Below are 24363 nucleotides of genomic sequence, written 5' to 3' on the forward strand. Positions count from 1 at the left end.
GATGCGGTACTAGACCAACTTTCAATGAATGAGTATCTTAGGTAGATATTCTCCAGCATGCCTAAGCCACAAGTCCGCCATATTCCAGAGAGTTTCTTCTCAAGCTATACAGGTAGCTAAAGCAATAACGCTTTACCACAGCCGAAGAGCCCAAAAGCAACATAACTCGAGGTCGTGATCGTCGGTTTTTGAACAGAAGATATGGGTTCCGGAAACGTAGATGTGTGCGCCAGGGTGATGAGACGGCCAAAATTTCAAACTAGAGGTTGTCGTATAGCATCGAAACCTTGGTAACTGGCCATCAAGGGGAAATTTGAAGAATCACGCTCTAGATGGAACGAAGCGGAGACTTGGTTCGCACTTCCTTGACCCAATGCGTAACGCATGCGACGGGGCAGAGAAGGCAACTCGTTACCCCTTTTTATCGGGGCTTCAGATAACTGTATGGCTGTCGCATACAACGACATCCAACCCCTTCTCGATTTTCACCAATACGGCATTAAATCAACTACCTAAGTTAGAGGTTCGCCTAGGCGCTAGGAATTTGGGGAGAGCATTGACAAGGATATCACAAAGCATGTGTATAAAAGGGCGAGTTTATCGTCAGGGATAAGAAGGGGGAGACTGTCCGTGTATCAAGAGACTATGGGGGGTAGAGGGCTTACAATGAATGTGCAGCGGCTTTCCTCAAGCAGATTGTCTCGGTATCGGTCCCAAAATCTTTGCCGAAGACCAACAAGCAATAAGGTGAGATGGCCGAGCGGTCTAAGGCGCTGTGTTCAGGTTCCACAAGAACCAAGCAACGATTCGCAGTCTAGAAATAGGCGTGGGTTCGAATCCCACTCTCATCATTAGTTTTGTCCTTATTAGATGCTAAACTAGTTTAGAAGGTTCTTTTTTACTAAAAGGCGGGATATCTAGTGCCTAGGGAGGCAAGGACTAAAGGATAATAAGATAAAATAAAAGAAATATTTTAATATTTATTATGAAAAATTATAAATAAGTATTATAATTTAATAACGTACATGATAAGCATGCGACGTATCTAAGTATGCGACGCACTTTTCTTAAACCTTACTACTATAAACTAAGATAAAAACACAACAAATCAATTGATCAATTAAAACTACTCGCTATACTCTTCCCCAGACGTCTCAATCACTACCTGACAGGTCCTTGCATTATGACCGGGCTTGCCGCAGACACCACAATGCCGAACCCCCGGTCGCGCCGACCTTCCTTGACCACCACTTCTCGATGATTCCGCCACTACCTGCGCATTAACATCCATCTGATCAATTACTTGCCTTCCCTCCTCTACTGTCATTACCCCTCTTTTCTGTAGTCTAGTCCTTTTTGCCCTCCGGCGCCGGCTTAGTATCTCATTTGCCTCTCGAAGGTCTTTATTCTCAGACCTCAATAAGGCATTCTCATGCATCATTGCCTTAGTCCCCTTAGCAAGCGACTTAAGAGCTCCTAAAAATTGACTCTGGGGAGCTACTTTGATGCCTTCTGATTCGTCTATCGAGGTATTCAGACTGAGATTGGGCCTCAAGGACGGTCTTTGGAGTCTTTGACGCCCAAGGGGTCGAAGGGCTAGCTACCTCCTCGGCAGGCGTTGGAGTCCGTAGCTGCACATCAAGCTTCGAGACCACACTTTCCGGGTCAAGAGGAACAAGCCCGGCTCCTCTAAAAAGCCGCCTTGATATTTCTTTCCGTCATAGTGGCCTGATATGCGGCGTAGAAGGCCGGAAAGAACTCAGTCTTTGAAACGTGGGTTATAGAGCATCTGATCAGATGCTCTATTTCTCGACCGTAAGCCTGCTTGAGCAGGTTAAAGTACCCGATATCAAGAGGCTGAAGTAGATGAGACGAATGAGGTGGCATACAAAGCGTGATGATCTTATTTTCCTCGCAATATCTCTCAAAGTCGACGGAGTGGTGACTTTCGTGGCCATCTAGGATCAGAAGACGATAGGAACCAATTGATCGATTGCTTGTACACCGGTCAAAGTGTTTTAGCCACTCGAGACCGATCTCATTATTAGTCCAGCCATTTTTGGGTCGTCGCAATAGCCCAATCGCCCGGGAGGTTACTTTCTCGGTACCAGTTGGCGAGGTGATATTGGCCCGCACCGATGATGAACGGCGGGATCGCCCAGCCTTCCGCATTAATCGCTTGGATCACTGTAATCCATTCCCGGTTTCCAGGCTGCACTGATTTTGGCTTTCCACGCCTATCTGTGCCTGTGACGACCATTCCGCTTGTAATTAGACCCATCATAAAGCCAGTCTCATCAAAGTTGTAGATATCAGCGAGGTCGATACCATATTTCGCGATTATGCTCTCCACGAGCCTAAACCAATCGCGAATAATGGTTGGATCTTCGCATTTGGCTCTCTGGTAGTCGTATTTACGAAAAAAAAACGCGTCTTAACCTCTTCGTGTCGCCTGACGAAGTTATGAGCCCAGCGCTTGCCGACGGGTGACGCGTCGCGGTCGGCGAGCAGTCGGTTGGCCATTTCTTCAACAGCACGCAGTCGGGGGGGAATCCTCGCGAATCTAGGTCGAGAATGAACTGAATTATGATCTGTTCCTCTAGATCAGATAGTCGGCGTGATTTTGGAATCCAATCGCATCGCGATTGGATTCCCTGTCTGCGACGACGTAGCCTTGGCTCGGAGACCTTATAGATCTTTGCAGCGCGTCGGACGCTTAGTTTTGGGTCATTTTGAAGGGCTTGAAGGGCAAGAAGGGTTTTAGCCTCAGTATTTAGGTCTGACATATTTAGTGGTGGAAAAATCAATTGATTAATTGAAAAGTTAGGTGTAGGAGGGAAAAGTGCGTCGCATACTTGGATGCGTCGCATGCTTATTATGTACGTTATATATATATATATATATATTATATATAAGATTATTTTTTATAAATTTCTTATTAATTAAAATATATTTATATTTATAAGTATTATTATTATATATATAATTATTTTAATTAAAGCCTTGAATTGAATAATTAAATATTATATTTATTAATATATAATATATATATATTTATAGTTTCTTATATATATATTAATCTAATTATAAATATAACTTAGTTATATAATAATTATATAACTTCTGAGAGATAAATTAATTATATTAGCTTTATATTAATAAGAAATTATTAATATAATTTAAAATAAAAATATAATTTTATTTAATAATAAACTTAAGATTATTAAATATAACTAAGGTATATTAATAACTAAGCTAACAAATATTTAAAAAAAATAATAATAATAAATATATTTTATATCTTCTATTAATAAAATATATTATAATAAATTATATTTATTATTAAAATTATTAGTAAAATTAATATTAAAATTATTATTAAAATTATATTTATATAAGATAAGATAACGTACATGATAAGCATGCGACGCATCCAAGTATGCGACGCACTTTTCTTAAACCTTACTACTATAAACTAAGATAAAAACACAACAAATCAATTGATCAATTAAAACTACTCACTATACTCTTCCCCAGACGTCTCAATCACTACCTGATAGGTCCTTGCATTATGACCGGGCTTGCCGCAGATACCACAATGCCGAACCCCCGGTCGCGCCGACCTTCCTTGACCACCACTTCTCGATGATTCCGCCACTACCTGCGTATTAATATCCATCTGATTAATTGCTTGCCTTCCCTCCTCTACTGTCATTACCCCTCTTTTCTGTAGTCTAGTCCTTTTTGCCCTCCGGCGCCGGCTTAGTATCTCATTTGCCTCTCGAAGGTCTTTATTCTCAGACCTCAATAAGGCATTCTCATGCATCATTGCCTTAGTCCCCTTAGTAAGCGACTTAAGAGCTCCTAAAATTGACTCTGGGGAGCTACTTTGATGCCTTCTGATTCGTCTATCGAGGTATTCAGACTGAGATTGGGCCTTAAGGACGGTCTTTGAGTCTTTGACGCCCAAGGGGTCGAAGGGCTAGCTACCTCCTCGGCAGGCGTTGGAGTCCGTAGCTGCATATTAAGCTTCGAGACTACACTTTCCGGGTCAAGAGGAACAAGCCCGGCTCCTCTAAAAAGCCGCCTTGATATTTCTTTCCGTCATAGTGGCCTAATATGCGGCGTAGAAGGCCGGAAAGAACTTAGTCTTTGAAACGTGGGTTATAGAGCATCTGATCAGATGCTCTATTTCTCGACTGTAAGCCTGCTTGAGTAGGTTAAAGTACCCGATATTAAGAGGCTGAAGTAGATGAGACGAATGAGGTGGCATACAAAGCGTGATAATCTTATTTTCCTCGCAATATCTCTCAAAGTCGACGGAGTGGTGACTTTCGTGGCTATCTAGGATCAGAAGACGATAGGAACTAATTGATCGATTGCTTGTACACCGGTCAAAGTGTTTTAGCCACTCGAGACCAATCTCATTATTAGTCTAGCTATTTTGGGTCGTCGCAATAGCCTAATCGCCCGGGAGGTTACTTTCTCGGTACCAGTTGGCGAGGTGATATTGGCCTGCACCGATGATAAACGGCGGGATCGCCTAGCCTTCCGCATTAATCGCTTAGATCACTATAATCCATTCCCGGTTTCCAGGCTACACTAATTTTGGCTTTCCACGCCTATCTATGCCTGTGACGACCATTCCGCTTGTAATTAGACCCATCATAAAGCTAGTCTCATCAAAGTTATAGATATCAGCGAGGTCAATACCATATTTCGCGATTATGCTCTCCACGAGCCTAAACCAATCGCGAATAATGGTTGGATCTTCGCATTTAGCTCTCTGGTAGTCGTATTTACGAAAAAAACGCGTCTTAACCTCTTCGTGTCGCCTGACGAAGTTATAAGCCCAGCGCTTGCCGACGGGTGACGCGTCGCGGTCGGCGAGCAGTCGGTTGGCCATTTCTTCAACAGCACGCAGTCGGGGGGGGAATCCTCGCGAATCTAGGTCGAGAATGAACTGAACTATGATCTGTTTCTCTAGATCAGATAGTCGGCGTGATTTTGGAATCCAATCGCATCGCGATTGGATTCCCTGTCTGCGACGACGCAGCCTTGGCTCGGAGACCTTATAGATCTTTGCAGCGCGTCGGACGCTTAGTTTTGGGTCATTTTGAAGGGCTTGAAGGGCAAGAAGGGTTTTAGCCTCAGTATTTAGGTCTGACATATTTAGTGGTGGAAAAATCAATTGATCAATTGAAAAGTTAGGTGTAGGAGGGAAAAGTGCGTCGCATACTTGGATGCGTCGCATGCTTATCATGTACGTTATATATATTATATATTTAACTAGATAGGTTTAATTAATTAAACCTATAGACCTCTATTTACCTCTAAGTAAAACTCTAATACTAACTCTAGGAACTAATCCCTTTAAAACCTATAATATTAATAATTCCTATTTCCTAATATTACGCTAATAACTATATTGCTAGATCTTAGCTAGCTATAATAAGACTTCTTTAATATTCTTATTTAGGATTATAAAAGATATTAATATTAATAATAAGGGTTATTAGCTATGCCTTATATTAGTTATTTTATAAGCCCTTAAGAAAGACTTTATTTTTATTAATAGTATTTTATTTTTTTTTAAATTTTATTTAAGAGCTTATAATAAAAAAAGTAGTATTTTAATAAAATTAATATTTTTATTAAGATTATAATTAGGTAAAAAAAGATTAAATAAAAAAAGAATTATAATTAAAGATTATAAGCTTAATTTATTTTAAATAATTAAGGTTATTACTTAATATAATACTTTAAAGGGCTTTATTTAATATTATTTCTTATAGCTTTTTATAGGTACTTTTAGTGCCCTTATAAAGCTTATAGACCTCCTTAATATAATTATTTTAGATATATTAAAAGGTATACTAATAGATATTAGTTATATTACTTTAATTATTTAATTAAAGGTCTTTATAAAAAGTAATTATTATAATCTTCTTAATATATTATTAATTAATTAATTAATTAGTTATATTAGTTATTACTAGTTATAGTTAAATCTGTTTCTATAAGGAGAATAAAAATATAATCTTTTAAGATTTTAACCTTTTAAATTAGCTAAGATATAAGCTATTTATTATATATAAGGTATAATTGATTTTAATTTATTTATAATTAATAATATAATATAAGGCTTATTTTTTATATAATATTATAATTTTTTTATTAGTCTTATCCCTAAGGCTATATTTATATATAACCTTAGTTATTTTATATATTTATATTAATCTTAGGTTTATAAAAATCTTTTTATTAATATATTTAGTTATTTTATTTTTTTTAAAAAATAATTAGCTCTAAGGAAATTAAATAATATTACTAATTATTTTTAATTTAAGATTATATTTTATTTATATTATTAGTTTTAAAGCTTTTATTACTTAGCTTTACTTAAAAAAGTTAATTATTATATAAAATATATTTCTTATAATCTTTCTTATAACGTATTTCATAAGCAAGTACAATAGACAAGCAAGTATAATAAAAATCCCTCACCTTATATCTTCTCTATTTAATTAATTAATTTATAATCACCCAATATGTCAGGCCCTAGTAATAAGGCTAGAATACTTCTAGCACTTTAAGCCATTTAAAATAACCTAAAATTAAATCTCTAATGGGCTACTACTATCTATAAGGTCTATTATTAGACCTTACATCGCCGACAGCAAGGCATTTAATCTCAACGTAATACTATCTAGAAATTATATCGGCTATCTAATCTAGAGGAATAGATCCTTATTCACTTTATTCTTAACCTAGATTCGCGAGGATTTCCCCCCCGGCTTCATGGTATAAAGGAAATAGCTAATCAATTACTTACCGACCGCGACGCGCCACCTATTAGCACACATTAGGCTTTAAACTTCATTAAGTAATACTAAGAGCTTAAGACGCATTTTTTTTAGAAATATAATTACTAGAGAGCTAAATATAAAGATCTAACTATTATCCGCGATTAATTTCGGCTTATAGCAAATATAATCACAAAGTATAATATCTAATTAGATAATATCTATAACTTTAATAAGACTAGCTTTCTTATAGGTATAATTATAAGCGGAATAGTTATTATAAGCTTAGAAAGGCATTTAAAGCTAAAATTAGTATAGCCTAGAAACTAGGAATAAATTATAGTTATTTAAGCGATTAATATAAAAGGCTAGGCGATTTAATTATTTATTATTAGTGCGGGCTAATATTACCTCGCTAACTAGTACTAAGAAAGTAACCTCCCGGGCGATTAGGCTATTATAATAACCTAAAATAGCTAGACTAATAATAAGACTAATCTTAAGTAACTTAAGCACTTTAATCGATATATAATTAATTAATTAATTAGTTTTTATTATCTCTTAATTCTTAATAGCTATAAAAGCTATTAATTTATTAAATTTAAGAGATATTATAAGGAAAAGAAGATTATCTAGCTTTATATACTACCTTATTTATCTTATCTACTCTAGCCTCTTAATATTAGATACTTTAGTATATTAAAGTAAGCTTATAGTCGAGAAATAGAGCAATTAATTAGATACTCTATAACCCATATTTTAAAGACTAAGTTCTTTCTAGCCTTCTATATAACACACGAGGCTACTATAACTAAAAGAAATATTAGGGGGGCTTTTAAAGGAGCTAGCCTTATTCCTCTTAACCTAGAAACTATGGTCTTAAAGCTTAATATATAGCTATAGACTCTAATACCTACCGAGGAGGGGGCTAAACCCTTAACCCCTTAGATCTCAAGGACCCCAAAGACTATACTTAAGGCTAGATCTTAGTCTAAATACCTTAAAAGATAGATTAGAAGGCATTAAAGTAGCTCTCTAGAGTTAATCCTTAAAGCTCTATAGTCCCTTATAAAAGGAATAAAGGCTATTATATATAAGGTTACCTTATTAATTACTAAGGTTAAAGATCTTTGAGAGGTAAATAAGATATTAAGCCGGCGCCGGAGGGCAAAAAGGACTAGACTATAGCGAAGAGGGGTAATAATAGTAGAGGAAGGCAGGTAAGTAATTAATTAGATAGATACTAATGCGTAGGTAGTGGCCGAATCGTCGAGGAGTAGTAGTCGAGGAAGGTCAATCGGACCGGGTATTCGGCGCTATAGTATATGCAGTAAGCCCGGCTATAATATAAAGACCTATTAGGTAGTAATTAAGATATCTAGGGAAAAATATAATAAGTAGTTTTAATTAATTAAATAGTTTATGGTATTTTTCTTACGATCTCTAGTAGGAAGATTAGGATTTTTATTATACTTACTTATCTATTATACTTACTTATAAAATATATTAATATATTAATAAATATTTCTAATTTTTATTTATATATTTTTTTATATAAAATTTATATTATAATAAAATTTTAAATTTAATTATATTTATTAAAAACCTAATTACTTAGACTTTAAGAAAAAAATATATTAAGAAAAAAAATTTTATATTTATAATAAAAAAAATAAAAAAGTAAAAGAAAAATAAATAAGAATTTAATTTAATTTATTTACCTTTATTATTAAAAATATAATACTAATAATTTATAAATTTTATTTTTTAAATAAATTAAAAAAATAAAAAAATAAAAAAATTAAAAGTTATAATTATTATATAATTTATAAATATTATTAATATTATATTATTTCTTTTTAATAATATTAATAAAACTTTTTAAAAAATATTATATCTTAATATAATATTTAAGAATTCTTAAAAATTATTAAAATTTAAATATAATTTAATATTATTTTTAATAATATAATATATAAAATTAAATAATTAAATAATTAACTAAGTAAATAAGTAAATAATTAACTAATTAACTAATTAACTAATTAACTAACTGAATAATTAAATAATTAAATAATTAAATAATTAAATAATTAAATAATTAAATAATTAAATAATTAAATAATTAAATAATTAAATAATTAAATAATTAAATAATTAAATAATTAAATAATTAACTAAGTAAATAACTAACTAATTAACTAAGTAAATAATTAACTAATTAACTAATTAATAATTAAATAATTAATAAATAATATAGTAAAGAGATTATAATAGTTACTTTTTATAAAGACTATTAATTTAATAAATAAAGTAATATAATTAATACTTATTAATATATATATTAATATAAAGTAGATAAGCTTAGTAAGGAAGTCTATAATTATTATATAAATATAAAAAGTATTTATAATAAGCTGTAAGTAATAATATTAAATAAAGATCTTAAGAGTATTAGTATATATATATAATATAGCTATTTAATATTTATTAAATATATAATTTTTAATTATATTATGTTTTTTAGTTAATCTCTTTTTATTTAATTATAATTTTAATAAAAAGTTTAATTTTTTTAAAATAAAACCTTTTTTATTAAAGATTCTTAAAAAATAGCTATAAAAAAAGAAATTCCTTATTAATAAAAATAGTATATTTCTTAAAGCCTTAATAGCTAAAAATCATATAAAGTATAAGTTATATTACCTATAATAATTATTAAGACTATTTTTATTATTAAATAAGAAAATTAAAAAAGTCTTATTATAATTAGCTAAGATCCAACTATATAGCTATAAATATAATTATTTTAAGAAATAAGATATATTAATAATATATATTTTAAAGGCATTAAGTCTTATAGTTAATAATAAAAATTTAAATAAAAAAAATAATATTAAGACTTAATCTTAGACTTAAAGATAAATAAGAATTTATTAATATAAGATATAAGTTATAATACTTATAATAACTATAAAGATTTTTTATATTATTAAATTTAAGAATTAAAAAAAATCTTATTATACTTAGCTAAGGTCTAGCTATATAGCTATAAGTATAAGTATATTAAGAAATAAGGGTTATAAATATTATAGGTTCTAGAGGGATTAATTCCTAGAGTTAATATTAGAATTTAAGCCTAAAAGGAATTAGCGCTAAGGCTCAGCGCTATATTAAAACTTAAAGGTAAATAAAGCTATATAGGTTTAATTAATTAAACCTATCTAGTTAAATATATAATATATATCTTAGCTTATATAAATATATAAATAATAATATTTTTAATAAGTATTTTTATATTACTAATAATTAATATATTATATAATTAATTAGATATAAAATATATTTTTATATTATTAATTAATAAACTATAAATATAATTATTTCTATAAGATTAAAAAATATAAAATATAAAAAAAGTCTATTAAAAAAATATATTAAGTATTTAAAAAGATTTTAAAAAATACCTAGTTATTATTAAAATTAATTATAGGTTTATTTCTTTTTAATTATTAAAAAATTAAGGTTATTTAATTATATTATCTTAGATAATTAAAATATATATAAATAATTTTTATATCTTTTATAAAATAAATATTAATTATTAAAAATCTTATTTATTATAAGTATAAAAAAAGAAAATATTATAAACCTATAATTGTTATAAAAGATATTTTGTTTTATTAAAGCTAATAGGTTATTTTAATTTAAATTATTTATAAGGTTATTAATACTATATTATTAATAAGTCCTATTATTAGAATATTTACTTAATAAGCTATAAGAAATACAATATTTATTATTTTTATTTTAATTTTAATACTATTTAAAAATATCTATATAATAAGATCTCTTAATTCTCTTAGAGATATAAATTAAAAAAAAAATATAATAATAGCTTAGAATTATTTAATTAAATAATAGTAATTATAAATATTATATTAATAACTTAAAATAATAAAGGCCTTAATATTATATAATAAAGTAATATTAGCTAAGGTATAAAGGCTAAGAATATTATTAAAGTAATAATTAATAAAGCTCTTTTTAATTTATTTTAAAAACTTATTATTAAAAGACTAAATAATTCTTTATTTATAATATTATTTTATTTATATCTTACCTTTAAAGAAAAAAATATAATTAAATATTTATAAACTTTAATGAATAAATAAAATTTATAAATATTTCTAAAAATAAAAAGCTAAGATTTTTTAAGTTATATATTAACCTTAAGATGAAAAAAAAATTTAATAAGCTATAAAAAGCTTAAATTAAGAAAAGGCCTAAGATAAATTAAAGAAATCTTTTATAAATAAATATTTTAATTAAACTAAAATAATTAAAATAAAATCTAAAAATATTTAATAAGGTTAAGTTAGAGGTTAATTTTTATATTATTATTTAATAATAAAATAAATATTAATATCTTTTTAAGTAAACTAATAAGTATTAAATTAATTCTTATAAATAATTATAAGTTATTTATAATATATTACCTAAGGAAGTTATTAATAAGATTTATAAAAAAATATTAAAAATATTAAGTAATTTATTTTTATAAATTATTATAGCCTTATAGATATAATTAAATAATATTACAAAAATTAGATTAAGATTAAAAATACTTATTATTTTAGAAATAAAATAAATATTTATAAAATTATTTAGGCTTTAATATCTTTTAAATATTTTAGCCTTTTTATAAAAAATATTAAGACCTCTAAAATCTTAAAGAAATACTTAATAAAATAATTAACTTAAAAATAAATAACTTTATTATATAATTAACTTAATTCGTAATTAATTTAATAAAAAGATAAGAAATATACCTGTAGCTTATATTAATTACTTAAAAAGAAAATAATAAGTAAGCTATTATAAAAATGAATTAAGCTTTTAAAATAAATATTATATTATTTAATTTTATTATTAAAATTATTATTAAAATTATTATTATTTATATATTAATATAAGCTAAGATATATATATTATATGTTTAATTAGATAGGTTTAATTAATTAAACCTATAGACTTTTATATACCTCTAAGTCTAGCGCTAAGCCTTAGCGGTAAGTCTTTTTAGGTTTAAACTCTAATACTAATTCTAAGAACTAATCCCTCTAAAACTTATAATATTAATAACCCTTATTTCCTAATATTATGCCTATAGCTATAAATAGCTAGATCTTAGTTAATTATAATAAGATTTTTTTAATTCTGTTTTTTAATAATATAAAGGTCTTTATAATTATTATAAGTATTATAACTTATGCCTTATATTAGGTATTATCTTTTAAGTCCTTAAGGAATTTAATATCTTCGCTAATAAGATATTTCCCTTTTTATAGCTTTTTTTTAAAAGCCTTTAATACGAAAAGCTCTTTTTTAAGGAAATTAAACTTTTTATTAGAATTATAATTACTTAAAAAAAGGCTAACTAAAAGAAAAATAATATAATTAAGAATAATAAGCTTAAATAAAAATAGATCGCTGTATTATATACTTATATTAATACTCTTAAGGCCTTTATTTAATATTATGACTTATAGCCTATTATAAGTACTTTTTATATCTTTATAAAGCGTATAGACCTCCTCGCTAAGGTTATCTTAGTTATATTAGATAGTATATTAATAAGTATTAGCTATATTACTTTAATTATCTAGTTAAAGGTCTCTATAAAAAGTTATTATAAATTCCTTAATATATTATTTATTAATTAATTAGTTATTAATTAGCTAATTAGTTAATTATAATTATTATAAATTATAATTAAACCTCTTTTTATAGAAATAATAGAAATATAATCCTTTAAGATTTTAAACTCTTTAAATAATTAAGAATTATACCTAAAAGGTTAATATTAGAGGAGAAAGCTATTATATAAAAGGGATTTTAATTGTTTTAGTTATTTAAGATATAAGCTATTTAGTATAATTAGAGCTAGCTTTAATATATTATTAAAGCTATTAATAATTATATAAATAAATCTTATTAATTTAAGCCTATTAAGCCCTCTGGCTTTAGGTATAAAGCCTCTGTTATTAAAATTACTAAGATATAAATTAAAATACTTTAAGCCTTATTTTAGGTAGTATAAAATTAAGTTATAATGTTATTTAATTAATCTTAGAATTATAAATATTTATATATATATATAGTATTTAATTTAAACTAAACAAATTACTAAAATATTATAATATATTATTAATATATAAAAAGAAAGTATTTTATTAATATTTATATTAACTTCGTTGATAATAAATATATTAGTATTATAAGTTATAACCCTTAATATAAAATAGCCCTTCTTAAAAAGAATAATATAATATTATTATTAAATATTATACATTAATATAAGACATTTGAAGTCTAAAAGCTTATATATAGTTAATTAAGATATTGCTTAAAATTAGATTTTTATTTATTAGCGAGGTAATTTTAGTAATAAACTAAACCTAGACTTAGGTTTATATTAATTTAGCCTAAGAATACCATTATTACTACTTTTATATAAAAAGGCTCTAAGACCTTAGATTTTTATTATTTAAAATACAAGTCCCTAGAAGGATTTAATTAATTACCTAAGGAAATTATATATAAAGACTAAGATATCTTAAATAATTATAACTTATTGCTTAGAACCTATATTAATATAATTTTAATATATAAAACCTTATATTATTTAATTAAATAAAAGCCCCTTAGATATTTATTATTATAATTATTATTATTACCATTAATAATAGAAAAAAGTTTATATTAAAAATATTATTAAAATATAAAAAATTATTTAATTAATTAACAAATTAATTAATATAAATATAAAGAAAAATTAAAGCTTTTAAATATTGAAAGAAATATAAGCTTTAAATATCTAAGAGCTAGGGTTATAATTTAATTAGTAATTAATTTACTAACTAATTAACTAAGATTAATTATAACTAAAGAGTTAGTAATTTTTTAATTACTAACTAATAACGTTTACCTTGTATTTATAATTTAGGATTTTAGACTAAAGTTAATAGCTATTTATAACTAAGAATTCTTAGTTAGGCTAAATAATAACTAAGACTAAGACTAAGGATTTTTTAATTAGATTCAAAAGTCATATCTTTAGTTACTATATCAACAATATATTTATTAAAAGAATAATATATATTACTTATAATTTATTAAATACGCTTACTAAGCATATGTTAATAGCTAACTTATAATAAATAGATATATTTTATGATATTAGATATTTTTCTTAATTTTATATATCCTTAAAGGTGCTATATAATTTAATTCAAATTTCTATATCCTAAAAGCTCTAATTTAGCTCTTAGAAAAAGACTTAGATAGAAAATATTATAACTAAGCTAAAAGGACCCTTTTTAATAAATAAATAGAAACATAATATAATTTAATATACAAAATAAAATATTATATAATAACTATAACCCTAATTAAATCTTTGAAATTAGATAATAAATTTAAGTTTTTTTATTAAAATATATCTTAAAAGCTCTAATTTAACTCTTAGAAGAGTATTAATATAAAAAAGCTATAGCTAAGCTAAAAAGACCTCTTTTTATAAATGAAAAAAAATATAATATACTTTAAAATATAGAAAATATATATTATATAGTAATCCTAGCCCGAAGTAACTTATCGAGATTATATAATAAATTTAAGATTTCATTATTATAATCAATCTTATATTAAAAATAATAATATAAAGAAAAACTCTTTTGAAAGACTTATTATAAGAAGAAGATCTTAATTTTATTATATATTCTTAAAAAATTACTTAGGGTTAGGGTTATTATATAATAGATATTATTTCTATTTTTAATTATATTATATTTTTTTTATTTATAAAAAGAGGTCTTATTAGCTTAGTTATGATTTTTTTTAATTTAAGTACTCTTTTAACGCTAAATTAAAGCTTTTAAGAAATATAATTTTTAATTCAATTATATAGCGCTTATTAACCAATACAAAATTAAGAAGAAGAATTTAATATAATAAAATATACATATTCTTTGTATAAAAGTTATTAATAAAAGCTTAATAAGCATATTTAAGTAATTATAATTAATATATATTATTTTAAAATAAATATATTATTTCTATAATAACTAAAGATATAACTTTTTAATCTAATTAAAAAATCCTTAGTCTTAGTCTTACTCTAATAAATTATAATTAGTCTTAGTCCTAAACCAACTAAGATTAACATAGCCTAACTAAATTATATCGCTAAGTAAGACCAAAGTAAGTTAATTATAGCCTTAACTGAGACTAAAGTAATTAAATTATAACTCTGCTAAGAGCTACGAGATGATTATTAAATAAAAAAAATCCTAATTTTAGGTATTATATTATTTATATTATTACTCTATATAAATAGATAAATATTAAAAGATCAGCAATATATTAATAAAGCTATAAAATAAATTATTAATATTAAATCTATATTATATATTATTAAGGAAAGATATAAATTATTTTATTAAAAGGCCTATAGAATTAATGTAACATAAGTTAATAAATATAACTATGGAGAGGCTTATTAAGTAATAATTAATAAAGAAATGAATATAAATATACTTCCCATTAATAAAATAAAATAAATTTATTATATTAATAACAATTATAACTTAGCTTTATATTATTTAAAATAAGAATCAAAATATATTAATTTTTATCTAAATACTTTTATTAATAAAAGCTTTATACCTAAACCTAAAAGTCTTAATAGCATTAAGGTAATATAATATATTTATATAATTATTAATAACTTTAATAATATATTAAAGCTAACTCTATTTATCTAAAATAAAAAACTTATATCCTAACTAACTAAAGAGATTAATATGTAATCTTTTTATATATTAACTCTCCTCTATAATATTAACCTTTAATTATAATTTTTAAGTACTTAAAGAATTTAAAATTACTTTTATTATCTTTATATAAAAAGGTTTACTTATAATTTATAATAACTATTATTAACTATTTAATTAATAAATAATACATTAAAGAAATTATTATAGCAATTATTTATAAAAACCATTAAATTAATAGTTAAAGTAATATAATTAATACTTATTAATATATCTTTTAATATAATTAAAATAACTTTAATAAAAACTTTATAAGCTTTATAAAGATATAAAAAATACTTATAATAATATATAAGTAATAATATTAAATAAAAAGCTTAAGAATCTTAATATAAATATATAATATAATAATTTATTATTAATTAAACTTATTATTTTTAATTATATTTTTTTTTTATTTAGCCTCGAGGTTTTTACTTAATAATAGTATTAATAAAATATTTAATTTCTTTAAAAAAGAGCTTTTTTTATTAAAAGCTTTTAAAAATCTTTATAAAAATATTTTAGTAATAAATAGATTATATTTATTTAGGATTATAAAACGTTTACTTAATATAAGGCATAAATTATAATAATTATACTGGTTATAAAAACCTTATATATTACTAAGTAATAGGATTATAAAAGTCTTATAGCTATTTAGTAAATACAGCTATAGGTATAATTATATTAGGAAATAAAAGTAATTAATATTATAGGTCTTAGAAGGATTAATTCGTAGAGTTTATATTATAGTTTTATAAAGTTAAGAAGAATTAAAACTAAGGCTTTATATTAGATATAAAAGTAAATAGAGTCCTATAGGCTTAATTAATTAAGTTTGTTTAATTAAACATAGTATATATATATCTTACCTTATATATATATATAAATAATAATAATTTTAGTAATACAATTAATAATAATATAAAAAACTTTTGGCCTAGAGATTATATTATTATAATTAATATAAATATAATAAATAAAAATAATAAAAACAATAATAATTTATTAAAAGAAAATAGAGATCTTAGGGAAATTTATACCTATAAAAACATTAAAAAACTCTTTAATTAAATAATATATAATATTAAAGTAATAGTTAAAAGCTAAGATACGAAAATTATTTAATCCTAGGAAGTAATTTATATATTTATAAAACTTAATAACCTAGAAGGTATAATTATTAAAGCTATAATAAATATAAGCTCTAAATGAAATATTGTTTTATAAGAATTTATAAAAGCCTATAGCCTTAAAAATATTTTAGGTTATACCTTAAGTATATTTTTTTTATATAATTACATTATTATATTAAGTTAGATTATTATTTAATTATAGCTTAGTAATATATAAAGCTACCTAGAAGAAATATATAATACTTATAAAAAGATTTTTAATTCTTATTTTTTATATTTTATTAATTTATTTAATAAAAGTATCATTTAATTATCTAATAAGAAACAATTTTATATTTTTTTATATAAGTTAAATAAGTATTAGTATATAATTTTATATTACTTAAAATATAGATTAAAGTATTATAATTAATATCTTATTAATTTTTATATTAAACCCTTTATACTTAAAGCTAGAAATCTTACTAAGCTTGAATTAATAAGGTTTATTTATATAATTATTAACAGCTTTAATAATATACTATAGGGAGCTCTATTTACAATACATAGCTTATATTTTAATTAACTAAAGAGATTAAAATCTATTGTTTTATGTAATAGCTCTCCCCTCTAATACTAACTTTCTAATTACCCTTGTAATTCTTAATTAATTAAAGAGGTTAAAATCTTAAAAGATTATGCTTCTATTATCCTAATAAGAGGAGGTTTAATTATAACTAATAATAACTATAAATAATTAATTAATTAATTTATAACTAATTAATTAATTCATTTATAACTAATTAATTAATTCATTTATAACTAATTAATTAATTCATTTATAACTAATTAATTAATTAATACTATATTAATAATTATTATACTTTTTTATAAAGTATTATATTGAGTAAAGATCTTAATAATTTAAAATATATCAAATTTATAATCTTTAATTATAATATTTTTCTTTTTTTATTAAGCTTTTTTTTAATTAATTATAATATTAATAAAAAAGGTAATTTCTTAGGGACATATAATATGATTAATATATAATATAACTTATAACCCTTATTATAAATATTAATACTTTTTATTATATTAAATAAAAAGATTAAAGAAGTCTTATTATAATTTACTAAGATCTATCTATATAGCTATAAATATAATTATATTTGGAAATAATTATTATTAATATTATATCTTTTAAAGCGATTAATTCTTAAAATTAGTATTAGAATTTAAATCTAAAAAGAATTAGCGCTAAGGCTTAGCGCTAGACTTAGAGGTAAATAGAGGCTTATAAGTATAATTAAATAAATCTATTTAATTAAATATAAAATATATATATCTTAGCTTATATAAATATATAAATAATAATAATTTATATATTTTAAAAAGCCTAAGAGATTAATTTATATATAATAATAATAATTTTAAAAATAAAACTTTTTTTTATTTAAAAATAATATATATAAAAATAATTAAAATAAGATTATAACTTACTTTTATTAATATTAAATAACCTAGAGATATAGAAAACTTTATTAAATTATATAATTTTAGTAATACTTATAAAAATAAGGAAATAATTTATAACTTTTTAGAAAAGAGATATATTTAAAATAATATATAAAATTAGGTCTCTAAGATAATATAATATTACTATATTTGTAAAGCATACATTTCTTAGAGGCTATTAAAGGCTATTTAATATATTAGATTATGTAATTATATAATTAAGGTTTATTTTAATTAGTAATATATATTAGTAAGCTAAGGGTTTAAATACCTTACAGAAGTGAAATAGAATATAATAAAATAAATAAAAATAATTCTTTTATAAAAGATTATAATTAAAGCTCTAAAGTATTTTATAATTAATCTTATTTATTATTTTATTACTATTCTTATAATAATTATAAATAATAGGGCTAAATATAAAAAGCAACTTATATTATTATATTAAGAATTAAGCGTTTATATATTATTATATCTTTATATAACCTTGAAGCTAATAATACTAATAATAGAGGATATTACTTAATTTCTATAGCCTTAAAAAAGCCAGAAGAAAAAAAGGAAAACAAATATAATATAATAACTTAGAAAAAGTATTATTTATTAATAAAAGATTTATAAAAGCGCGCTATAAGTATTTTATTATATTTATAACTAATAGCTAATAGACTTATTAAAGATTAATTTTTATATTTATTAATTAATTAATAAAGATAAAATATTAATACCTGAGAACTGTATCTTTATAAGAATTAAGAATATTAAAATAAATTAACGAATATAAAAATAATATATTAAAAGATTAATATATTTTAAGAAAGAATTATTAAAAGATTAAATATAAAAAATATCTATAGATTAAGAAAGGCCTTTTTAGAGGTTAGAGACTTAGTATTTAGATTTAGTATCTCTAAATGAAAAAATATATTAATAAAAATATAAATAATATATAAATAGTATAAATTATTTTATATTTTTAGATAATATAATATAATAAATTATTATAATCTTAAGATAGTTAATAGCTATAAGATTATAATATATATTTATGGGGATTATTTAAAGAAATTTATAAAAAGAAAATTATTAATAAAAAGGGGAATGAAATAACTAAAAGATTTTTAAAAGAGTTAAGCCTAAAAGAATAATTTAAAAAGAAATAAAAATAAAAAAAAATAAATAAGTAATAAAAAATTAGAAAAAAAAATAATTAACTAATTAATTAAATAAATAATAAAAAAAAGAATAATAAGAAAGATCTATATAAGAAAAAAAAAATACTATGGTAAAAAGGATATATTTTAATATATATTATAATATAACTTTTAGGCCTTATTATTAAAAGCTTATAAATATTCTTAGGTTTTTAATAAAAAAAAAAGACGTTTTATTTAATATCCTAATATACTTATTAGAATTTATAATAAATCTAAGTATTTAGTCTATAAGAGATATATATAATATATAATTAGATACTAGAAATATTACCTAAGACATAAAAAGTAGTATCTAAAATAAATAAAATATAATTAAAAATAATTATAATATAATTTATAATAATTTAAATATAATACTTAAATGTATCTTATAGTAAGAAATAATAATAATATAAAGCCTATAAAATTTAATTAAAATTAGATAAAAGACTTAATGAGAAAACTAAGAATAAATTAAAGAAAAAATTATAAATATATAATTATAAATAAAAAGCTAGATTTAGTATTAATTAAATATAAATAATAATATCTTATATTATTTATAAGCATATTTTTTGATAAAAAAGCTAAGATTTAAAAAAATAAATTTTAAATAAAAAGAGTTAGCCTTTTTATTAAGAATTATATAATATATCTCTTAAAGAAGCTAATAGTTATATTTTTTATTTTTATTTTTAAAACGGTATAAATAAGAAATATAGAAATAAGATATTTAATTTAGTTTATTAATTTTAATCTTATTTCATAAATCCTTTGAAATATCTTTTTTTTATAAAGGCTAATTTAAAAAACTTTTAAAAAGAAACTTTAATTAATACCTAAGTATAAGCACTTATATATAATACTCCTAATATTAAATATAATTTATATATTTCTTATTTATAAAACTCTTAATTAAAATATAAAATAAAAAAAATAAAAGAATATTCTTTAATTTAATTTTTATTAATTAAATAAAATTAATAATAATATTAATATAAAATAAGGTTATATATAAAACCTAATAAAGGTAATCTTAAAAGCTTTTTAATATTTTATATATATAATTAAGTATTTAAATAATTATTTTAGAAAATAAATAAAATTTATAAAAATATAAATAATCTAAAAAAAATACTTTAGTATTAATAAAATAAGCTCTCTTATAATTATAATAAAAATATTATAATACTTAATAAAATATTTTATAAAACCTTTTAAGTACTTATAGCTTATATTACTAAAGATAAGTTTAATATATAAAGATAAATTATCTTAATTAAAGGTAAAATAAAATAAATCTAAACCTTAAGGTAATTATATAATATATATAATAAGTAAATATTATAATTATATAAGTATTATAAAAAATCTTAACCTTTAAGCTAAAAATTATAATAAAAATTTTATAAATTATTTAATTAATTAAAGTTACTTATTATATTTTTCCTTAGATATCTTAATTATTACTTAATAAGTCTTTATAGTATAATTAGGCTTATTATAGATATTATAATATTAAATACTTAATTATATTAATCTCCCTTAATTATTACTTTATAATAATTTAGCTATTATTTATATATTAATATCTATTTAATTAATTATTTATTTTCTTTTTTTTATTATTATAACCCCTTTTTTTATAGCTAAGTCTTTTTTATTTTTTAGCGCTAATTAAGTATTTTATATATTTTTTAAATATTTTTAATTTTAATAATAAATAAGGTAATTTAATATATAATTATTTTTATATTTTTTTTAAAAAACCTTAGGGCTTTAAGGATTAGCTTTAAGGAATTACTTAAATATCTTTTAATTTATCTTTTAAGGTACTTAGACTAAGATCTAGACTTAAGTATAATCCTTAGGGTCCTTAAGACCTAAAAGATTAAGGGCTTAGCTCCCTCCTCGGTAAATATTAAAATCTATAGCTATATATTAAGCTTTAAGATTATATTTTTTAAATTAAAGAAAATAAAGCTAATTTCTTTAAAAGCCTTCTTAATATTTCTTTTTATTATAATAACCTTATATATAATATAAAAAGCTAAAAAGAATTTAATTTTTAAAATATAAATTATAAAGTATTTAATTAATTATTTTATTTTTTAATTATAAGTTTATTTTAATATATTAAAATACCTAATATTAAGAAGTTAAAGTAAATAAATTAAATAAGGTAATATATAAAGCTAAATAATCTTTTTTTTTATAATATCTCTTAAATTTAATAAAATAATAACTTTTATAGCTATTAAGATTTAAAAAATAATAAAAATTAATTAATTTATTAATTATATATTAATTAAAATATTTAAGTTATTTAAAATTAATCTTATTATAAATTAAGTTATTTTAAGTTATTATAATTATTTAATTACCTAAAAGGTTATTTTGGTAATATTAATTAGCGAGGTAATATTAGCTTATATTAATAATAAATAATTTAATTACTTAGCTTTTTATATTAATTTCTTAAATAATTATAATTTATTTTTAATTTCTAAGATATATTAATTTTAGCTTTAAATACCTTTTTAGGCCTATAATATTTATTTTATTTATAATTATATTTATAAAAAAGCTTATTTTATTAATATTATAAATATTATTTAATTAGATATTATATTTTATATTTATATTTATTATAAGTTTAAACTAATTATAAATAATAATTAGATTTTTTATTTAATTCTTTAATAATTATATTTATAAAAAAAATATATCTTAAGCTCTAGGTATTACTTAATAAAGTTTAAAGCTTAATATATATTAATTAATAATATATCATAATTAATAAGTAATTAATTAGCTATATCTTTTATATTATAAACCTAGGGGGGGAACTTTTATAAATCTAAGTTAAAAATAAAATAAATAAGAATCTCTTTTTCTAAATTAAATAATAAATATAATTTCTAAATAATATTATATTAAGATTAAATATTATATTATTAATAATATAATATATAATAATAAACCTTATAAATAATTATAGCTTATTAAATACTTAATTTAGGGTTATTTTATATAGCCTAAAGGGTAAGAAGTATCTTAGACTTAATAAAAACTTATAATATATTTAGTAATTAAGAAATAATTAATTAAATAAAGAAGATATAAGTTAAGGGATCTTTATAATACTTATATAACTATAATACTTACTTATTATATATATTACTTATATAATTTTTTAATTTAAAAGCCTATAAAGAATAAAAACTATATAAGAATTAGCCCTAGGGAGATTAATTAGTTAAGTCTTTATAAGAGTTGCCTTAAATTTATTCTATATATTTTATTAAAAAAAAGATATTTCTTTAGAAATTAGTATAAAAAAGCTAAGATTAAGTAAGAGTTTAAATATTAAGATTTTTTATTTTTTATTAATAAAGATTTTCTAATAATTTTATATAAATATAATAAATTAATTAATTAATAATATAAATATAAAGAAAAAAAAATAAAAAATATATAAAAATGATATATATAAAAGATTAAAATATTTCAAGAGAAATAATATATTTAAGCAATCTCTAAGTAAAAGGCTATAGTTTATAATTACTTTTTATATATTAAAAGAGCTAAATAGCCTTATAAATAATAATATACTAACCTTTTTTTATATTTTATATATAAATTAATCCTTTATTTTTTTTCCTTAATATATAAAAATCTATTTAATTTATACTTATTATTACTTTTATTAAATCTTTAATTAATATATAAATTCTTTTTTTCTTTTTATTTATAAATATAATTATTATCTTTAGTAAATTAAGATTTTCTACTAAATAATAATCCAAATAATATATATTAATAATTAAGCTTAGAATTAATCCCTTTTATATCTTAGAATTAATAAGCTTAGAATATTAACTAATTATCTTTTTATTTAAGTATAAAAATATAATTATATAATAATTATATACTATATATAATATATTATTATATATAAATTAATTAAAAAACCTTTTTATAATAATAACTATATTTCCTTAAGTATATTTTAAATGATTTATTTATATAAATAATTAGTTATTTTATTTTTATTAATTATTTAGAATTTATATTAAGAAACTAGCTTACTTAGTTACTAAAATTAATTACTTTAAAAAATGAAAGACGTTTTTAAGAAAAATAAGATTAGCCTTAATATAATTAAAAAGATCTATAAAATTAATTAACTACCTTGCTTCTAGTTATAATAAAAATAAAATTATTAAGACCTTATTACTTTTAAATATCTTAATATAATAAAGGTTTATTAATAAAATTAAAGTTTAAAAAAATAAAGCTTTAATAATCTTATTTTTATAATCTTATTTATAATTTATTATAAAAGGAATATATATTAGCCTTATAAGATTTATATTAAAACCTAAAAAATAATATAAAACTATTTTTAAATTATTTAATTTAAATACTATTATTATAACTTAATTTTATTACTCTTAAATTACGGATTAAAATATTATAATTTATATCTTAATAATTTTAATACTAAAGGCTTTATACTTAAAACCCAATAGCCTAATAAGCTTATTTAAATAAATTATTATTAAAATTATTATTATTTATATATTTATATAAGCTAAGATAAATATATAGCATATATAATAAGCAAGTATTATAGTTATATAAGTATTATAAAAATCCCTTAACTTATATCTTTTTTACTTAATTAATTATTTCTTAATTACCTAGTATATTATAGGCTTTTATTAAGTCTAAAATACTTCTTACCCTTTAGGCTATATAAAATAACCCTAAGTTAAGTATCTAATAAGCTATAACTATCTATAAGGTTTATTATTATATCTCATATTATTAATAGCATAGTATT

The sequence above is a fragment of the Fusarium keratoplasticum genome, chromosome 15 (assembly GCF_025433545.1).
Source record: "Fusarium keratoplasticum isolate Fu6.1 chromosome 15, whole genome shotgun sequence".
Classification (NCBI taxonomy): domain Eukaryota; kingdom Fungi; phylum Ascomycota; class Sordariomycetes; order Hypocreales; family Nectriaceae; genus Fusarium; species Fusarium keratoplasticum.